The sequence below is a fragment of the Oncorhynchus masou genome, chromosome 20 (assembly GCF_036934945.1).
Source record: "Oncorhynchus masou masou isolate Uvic2021 chromosome 20, UVic_Omas_1.1, whole genome shotgun sequence".
Taxonomy (NCBI): Eukaryota; Metazoa; Chordata; class Actinopteri; order Salmoniformes; family Salmonidae; genus Oncorhynchus; species Oncorhynchus masou.
The window spans coordinates 25,997,229-26,005,808 of NC_088231.1; the positions used below are offsets into that span (position 1 = coordinate 25,997,229).

Consider the following 8,580-nt stretch of genomic DNA (forward strand, 5'->3'; position numbering starts at 1 on the left):
ATTACGATTTGAAGACAAAGAACCTAAACAAATAAAGACCATGGATATTGATGATCACATATACCGAAACGAAAGACCCATCATGCCCTGCAAGAAGGATGGAGTTGGTGATCAACATTCAGGTAACAGTTTATCCTGTTATAGTGCTCAACACACACACACACACACACACACACACACACACACACACACACACACACACACACACACCCCAACAAGCAAACTTTTTTGCAACGTTCCTACACTCTATGAACACACACCAGACTCTACAAACACACTCTCTCTCTCACACACACACACACACACAAATACAGACATTTCTCATTTACTTAACTATTCACACCATTGAGTCAATACATGCTAGAATCACCTTTGGCAGCGATTACAACTGTGTGTCTCTGGGTAAGTCTCTAAGATCTTTGTACACCTGGACTGTACAATATGTGTCCATTATTCTTTACTACATTTTTCAAAACTCTGTCAAATTGATTGTTGATCATTGCTAGACAACCATTTTCAAGTGTTACCATAGATTTCCAAGCAGGTATTTGTCAAAACTGTAACTCTGCAAACTCCAGTGTATATTTGGCCTTGTGCTGTAGGTTATTGTCCTGCTGGAAGGTGAATACCTCTCCCTGTGTCCCGGTGTAAAGCAAACTGAAGCAGGTTTTCCTCTAGGATTTTGCTTAGCTCCATTCTGTGTCTTAATTTATCCTGAAAAAACACCCCAGACTTATCAAATCAAACTTTATTAGTCACATGCGCCGATCACAACAAATGAAATCAAACTTTCTTAGTCACATGCGCCGAACACAACAAATGAAATCAAACTTTATTAGTCACATGCGCCGAACACAACAGGTGTAGACTTTACCGTGAAATGCTTGTTTCCAAGCCCACAAGAAGAAGAAAATATTTACCAAGTTGGATACAATCAAAAGTAGTAATAGAAACTATATACTATATACACAGGGGGTAGAGTCAGAGTCAATGTGGAGGCTATATACAGGGGGTAGAGTCAGAGTCAATGTGGAGACTATATACAGGGGGTACCGGTACAGAGTCAATGTGGGACTATATAAAGGGGGTACCGGTACAGAGTCAATGTGGGACTATATACAGGGGGTACTGGTACAGAGTCAATGAGGAGGCTGTATACAGGGGGCACCGGTACAGAGTCAGTGTGCAGGGGTACAGGTTAGTTGAGGTAATATGTACATGTAGGTGGGGGCGAAGTGACTATTTAACAAACAAACAGCGAGTAGCAGCAGTGTACAAGGGGAGAGGGGGGGGGGTTCAATGTAAATTGGTAACGAGTACAGTATATACATATGAGATGAGTAATGTGGGGTATGTAAACAATGTGGCATAGTTAAAGTGGCTAGTGATACATGTATTACATAAAGATGCAGTAGATGATATAGAGTACAGTATATACGTATACATATGAGATGAGTAATGTAGGGTATGTAAACATTATATTTAGTAGCATTGTTTAAAGTGGCTAGTGATATATTTTACACCAATTTCCATCAATTCCCATTATTAAAGTGGCTGGAGTTGAGTCAGTGTGTTGGCAGCAGCCACTCAATGTTAGTGGTGGCTGTTTAACAGTCTGATGGCCTTGAGATAGAAGCTGTTTTTCAGTCTCTCGGTCCCAGCTTTGATGCACCTGTGCTGACCTCGCCTTCTGGATGATAATGGGGTGAACAGGCAGTGGCTCGGGTGTTTGTTGTCCTTGATGTTCTTTATGGCCTTCCTGTGACATCGGGTGGTGTAGGTGTCCTGGAGGGCAGGTAGTTTGCCCCGATGATGCGTTGTGCAGACCTCACCACCCTCTGGAGAGCCTCACGGTTGTGGGCGGAGCAGTTGCCGTACCAGGCGGTGATACAGCCCGACAGGATGCTCTCGATTGTGCATCTGTAGAAGTTTGTGAGTGCTTTTGGTGACAAGCCAAATTCCTTCAGCCTGCTGAGGTTGAAGAGGTGCTGCTGCGCCTTCTTCACGACGCTGTCTGTGTGGGTGGACCAATTCAGTTTGTCGAGATGTGTTCGCTGAGGAACTTAAAACTTACTACCCTCTCCACTACTGTCCCATCGATGTGGGGGGTGCTCCCTCTGCTGTTTCCTGAAGTCCACAATCATCATCATAGCTTAGTGATGAGCTTCGTGGGTACTATGGTGGGTACTACGCTGATCTGTAGTTAATGAACAGCATTCTCACATACAGTGGGGAGAACAAGTATTTGATATACTGATGATTTTGCAGGTTTTCCTACTTACAAAGCATGTAGAGGTCTGTAATTTTTATCATAGGTACACTTCAACTGTGAGAGACGGAATCTAAAACAAAAAAAAATCAGAAAATCACATTGTATGATTTTTCAGTAATTTATTTGCATCGGTGGCGACCCGTTTGTCGTCGATACCTGGAGGTTGTATTGAGACGAGCCGACCGGACTCTCTTCCAGGTGCAACGACAGCGGCGAATAAACATTTGGGCCGAGGGTACGCCGACCTTTTCCTCTTGCTCCGTGAAGAGCGGGGGCTGATTAACCCAGGGAACACTCAAAGGGTGAGAGACAGGTGGCAGAGCAAGGAAGGGTGTAGCGGACATATTCTACCCACACTAGTTGCTGACTCCAGGTGGTGGGGTTGGCTGAGACCAGGCAGCAAAGAGTCGTCTCCAGGCCTTGGTTGGCTTGCTCCAACTGGCTGTTGGACTGGGGGTGGCCTCGGAGGACAGACTGGCCGACCACCCAATGAGTGTGCAGAATGCCTTCCAGAACCGGGGAGAGAACTGAGGACCCCGGTTGTAGACCATGTCCACTGGGAGTCCATGGATCTGTAATATGTGCTGCACCATGAGCTGTGCCATCTCTTTGGCAGAGGGTAGCTTGGGGAGAGGAATGAAGTGGGCGGCTTTGGAAAACCTTTGGCAGAGGGTAGCTTGGGGAGAGGAATGAAGTGGGCGGCTTTGGAAAAGCTTTGGCAGAGGGTAGCTTGGGGAGAGGAATGAGGGCGGCTTTGGAAAACCGGTCCACTATTGTCAGAATGGCAGTGTTGCCATCAGATGGGGGGAGACCCGTAACAAAGTCCAGGGATATGTGAGTCCCGGGACGGTGCGGAACAGGCAGAGGTTGAAGGAGACTAGCCGGAGCTTGCCGGGGGGTCTTGTTCTGTGCACAGATTGTGCATAAAGCGAAGAACGCCGACAGTCATGAACCATGGTAGGCCACCAAAAGCATTGACGCACAAATGCCAGGGTCCGACGGGAGCCCAGGCAGCAGGCAAGCTTGGAGGAGTGGGCCCACTCCAGGACCGAGGATCGGATATCGTCAGGAACAAACATCCGGTTATAAGGCCCACCTAGCTTGTCTGGAATTGAGACGCTTGGTGGTGCAGAGATATTCCAGGCTCTTGTGGTTTGTCCACACAATGAACGGATGTTCCGCTCAGCCAGTGTCTCCACTCCTCCAATGCCATCTTCACCGCGAGAAGCTCACAATTCCCCACATTGTAGTTCCTCTCCGTTGCTTTGAGCCAATGGGAGAAGGCAGCACAACTTGAGGTCCAGGGCAGAACGCTGGTACAGGACAGCTCCCAACCGACATCCGAAGCAGCGGCCTCCACAAAGAACTGGCTGGTCGGGTCAGGATGAACCAAGATGGGTGGTGTGGTGAAACGGTGCTTGAGATCTCGGGAACGTCCCAGTCAGCAGCTGGGGACCATGCAAATAGAACCTTGGGAGAGGTGCGTACAGACAGGGTGGAAGCCATGGTGCTGTAACCCCGGATAAAGCTGCAATAGACGTTGGCGAATTCCAGGAAACGCTGGAGTTGCACTCTGGATTTAAGCATGGGCCAATGCACCACCGCTCTCAACTTCCCGGGATCCATCTGTACACTCCCTGAGGCGATGATGTAACTCTGGAAGGGGATGGTGGAGCGATGGAATTCGCACTTCTCTGCTTTCAGAACAAGCTGGTTCACCAGGAAGCGTTGGAGGACCTGACAGACATGGAGCACGTTCTCTTGGGCGGAGCGGGAGAAAATTAGGATGTCGTCGACATAGACGAAGACAAACCGGTTCAACATGTTGCGGAGAACATAATTTACCAGAGCCTGGAACACAGCAGGGGCGTTGGTAAGGCCAAATGGCATGACCAGTTACTCATATTGACCACTGGCTGTTTTGAAGACAGTCTTCTACTCATCTCCTTCCCCTATCCACACCAGGTGGTAGGCATTCCGTAGGTCCAGCTTGGAGAACACAGTGGCCCCCTGGAGCGGTTTGAAGATTGAGGAGATGAGAGGTAGTGGGTAGTGGTTCTTCACCGTGATGTTGTTGAGGCCCCAGTAGTCATTGCACGGGCGCAGGGTTCTTCTTTGTGGAGAAGAAGGACAAAGCCCTGCACCGGTGCATTGCATTCTCCGGCGGGGGAGGCAGGAGGACGGATGAACACTGCAACTAGGGTGTCCTCATAGCCTTGATCTCCAGACCTGACGTTTCAGTACTCATTTTGGGTGCATGAACTCTGCAATATGTTTAAGCCAATATTCTGGAAGAGGTTCTGGAAGTCAAGCAGTAGAACATGTGAGGTGCTGGAACTCAGTTCTGGTGTTCTGTCCCTTGTCAAGCTTATGTATTTCCTTCAGTGATTCAAACAGAAAATTGACACAAAAGTCGATACAAATACCACTCTGATAAAGAGACAGTTCTTGTTGTAATAATTTGTTCTTCAGTGTCTTGTCAGTGGTGGAAGAGATACTCTGGAGCTGCTGCAGTGTGTCTGGGGCTGCTGTGTGTTCTCCTACTGGCTGGGATCATAGGCCTGTTTCTCTACCGTGAGTTTGACATGTTCTCACTCAAACATTCTTCATCATCAGTGGTGTAATGACCAGGGATCAATTACATTTACATTCCAGTCAATTACATTGTGACAATACACCAAATTCCAATTCCACGTTTTCCTCATTAAAAAGCATTGAAGATAATTTGGATTGAAATAGAATTCCAGTGTACTTCCTGAATTGACTGGAATTGAAATGCAACTGACCCCAACCCTGGTCATGTCTAATTAACATGTCCACTGTTACCTTGTTCATTGGTCGTATTATTTCACAGAGAGAAACCAGTTGACCTGTTCCAACACCCTGACTGAAGAGAGGGACCAGCTACACACCAGCAACAACACCCTGATCAAAGAGGGAGACCAGCTACAGAGTCGCAACAACACCCTGACCAAAGATGGAGACCAGCTACAGACTAGCAACAACACCCTGATCAAAGAGAGAGACCAGCTTCAGAAAGAGATAGAACTTCTGAAACAATCTTTAGTTGAGAAAGGTGAGTCAAATTGTCTAATGACTGTTCTGTTTGACAGTCTCTGTATCAGTTCACATGCCACTTACAAACAGGCAAATAAACGTATATTAAATGAAAAATGTGAGAAACAAACTAAAACTTCCAAACATTCCATTAGTTAGTGCCCCGTCTTCCTTAATTCAACTTAAATCAATGTTGTATTTAAGTGACTAAAGCAGGAAATGTTCAACTTATAGTGTGTCCTCAAGGATGGAAGAAGCTTGGTAGCAGTTGTTACTACGTCTCCACTGAGTACAAATCCTGGAAGGAAAGCAGAGAGGACTGCAGAAATAGAGGAGCAGACCTGGTGGTCATCAAGAGCCAAGAACAACAGGTGTGTGAGAAAGAGAGAGAGTGACAGAGAAAAGAGAGAGAGAGAGGGAGAGAGAGATAGAAAGCAGTAATGACTATGTTTTAGCAATGTTGTCTCTCTCCCACAACTACAGACATTAGTCAATTGGTTATGTGGACGAAATAACTATGTCTGGATTGGTCTGACTGACTCTGTTTCTGAGGGGACCTGGAAATGGGTGGACGACACACCACTGACCACAAAGTAAGACATTAATGAATTCTATGTAACTATGACATCACTGTCTGGAGTAGTATGTTCAAAATGGAAAGCCTGATTCTTCTACAGGTATTGGAACAGTGGACAGCCTGATTCTGTGTTGTTTCTTCTACAGTTATTATTGGAACAGTGGAAAGGCTGATTCTATGTGTTGTTTCTTCTACAGGTATTTGAACAGTGGACAGCCTGATTCTATGTGTTGTTTCTTCTACAGGTATTGGAACAGTGGACAGTCTGATTCTGTGTTGTTTCTTCTACAGGTATTGGAACAGTGGACAGTCTGATTCTGTGTTGTTTCTTCTACAGGTATTGGAACAGTGGACAGCCTGATTCTGTGTTGTTTCTCCTACAGGTATTGGAACAGTGGACAGCCTGATTATATGTGTTGTTTCTTCTACAGGTATTGGAACAGTGGACAGTCTGATTCTGTGTTGTTTCTTCTACAGGTATTGGAACAGTGGACAGTCTGATTCTGTGTTGTTTCTTCTACAGTTATTATTGGAACAGTGGACAGCCTGATTCTATGTGTTGTTTCTTCTACAGGTATTGGAACAGTGGACAGTCTGATTCTGTGTTGTTTCTTCTACAGTTATTATTGGAACAGTGGACAGCCTGATTCTGTGTTGTTTCTTCTACAGTTAATATTGGAACAGTGGACAGCCTGATTCTATGTGTTGTTTCTTCTACAGGTATTGGAACAGTGGACAGTCTGATTCTGTGTTGTTTCTTCTACAGGTATTGGAACAGTGGACAGCCTGATTCTGTGTTGTTTCTTCTACAGGTATTGGAACAGTGGACAGCCTGATTATATGTGTTGTTTCTTCTACAGGTATTGGAACAGTGGACAGTCTGATTCTGTGTTGTTTCTTCTACAGGTATTGGAACAGTGGACAGCCTGATTATATGTGTTGTTTCTTCTACAGGTATTGGAACAGTGGACAGCCTGATTCTGTGTTGTTTCTTCTACAGGTATTGGAACAGTGGACAGCCTGATTATATGTGTTGTTTCTTCTACAGGTATTGGAACTGTGGACAGTCTGATTCTGTGTTGTTTCTTCTACAGGTATTGGAACAGTGGACAGCCTGATTCTGTGTTGTTTCTTCTACAGGTATTGGAACAGTAAACAGCCTAATGGTGGTGGAGCACAGAACTGTGTGTATTTCTACTCCTGGTCATCAGACAGAGGAGAATGGTGGGACTATGACTGTTCCTATAAATACAGATGGATCTGTGAGAAATAGGATTCATCCTCGGTTCTCTCTGAACTGCTAAATAGGATTATGCTCAGTATATCGTAAACTATTTTCTGCTTATTCAATTTACCTTGTCAACTACATACAATATGTAACAAGACAAATGTAGAATACATTATAACAAAAATATATGCAATAACAATACAATGAATTGATAAGAGAAGGACTGTTCTGTCTGTTGTTGAGGAAATTCACCACGAATGACTCAAATTCAAAGGGAATGAATCAATCTTTATTATCACAGTCCCAGAGGTTCACTGACTCAATACAATCCTGATGTTCATGTTTATTATCACAGTCCCAGAGGTTCACTGACTCAATACATTCCTGATGTTCATGTTTATTATTATTACTTTTTAGTTTAGTCTACTTGCTAAATATTTTTCTTAACTCTTCCCGAACTGCACTGTTGGTTAAGGGCTTGTAAGTCATCATTTCACGGTAAAGTCTACACTTGTTGTATCCGGAGCAGGTGACAAATAAAGTTTGATTTGATTGGAGACCCTTTATACTGTGACACAAACAAGTCATATCAGCACGGTTGGTTCCTGCATGAGACTGACTGATACCACACCAGGCTTCTTACCTTGAAACTGAGATACTCCTTTTGGTTCCCAGAGCAATGTTCTGGGTGTACTGGGAAATTGCTTATTCAGTGATAGTGTGGAAAAACAGACAGACTGCCCACCCCAACTCACGCCCTGAACATACTAAAACAAAGACAAAAACAAAGAAACAACGGTCAGAACGTGACAGTGTTGATTCCTCCCATGTACAGTCAACCAGTTACTCGCATGAACCAAACCAAGTTGGATATTAGAAAAGCAGCATTATTCTAAACATACGAGTGGATAAACAGAGAGAAAATGTCACACTCTATTATATAATAGTAGATCTAACATTGAGTCTAGAAGGACTGTTCTCTACTGTATAATAGTAGATCTAACATGGAGTCTAGAAGGACTGTTCTCTACTGTACAATAGTTGATCTAACATGGAGTCCAGAAGGACTGTTCTCTACTGTATAAAAGTTGATCTAACATGGAGTCTAGAAGGACGGTTCTCTCTGCTATGTCATATAATCTCTGACACTTTAAGAACATATGAATGTACTATATATCAGGTCTCAGTTAACTCTTTGAACTCCCCCTCCCGGATCCGGGAGAATTGTCATCAACTGACACTAATTAGCATAACGCAACGGACAAAAAATATTACTAGAAAATGTTCATATTCATGAAATCACAAGTGAAATATATTGAAACACATTTTAGCCTTTTGTTAATCACCCTGTCATCTCAGATTTTGAAATTATGCTTTACAGCCAAAGCAAGACAAGCATTTGTGTAAGTTTATCGATAGTCTAGCATAGCAGTATGCCTAGTTAGC

General features: G+C 44.3%; 1 long non-coding RNA gene across 1 annotated transcript; it reads left to right on the forward strand.

Moving 5' to 3' along the window:
* On the forward strand, positions 1-5,152 carry LOC135507213 (uncharacterized). The gene is made up of 3 exons (XR_010450625.1): positions 1-122; positions 4,745-4,846; positions 5,127-5,152. It is a non-coding gene; the product is annotated as an uncharacterized LOC135507213 (long non-coding RNA).
* The last annotated feature ends 3,428 nt before the right edge of the window (positions 5,153-8,580 follow it).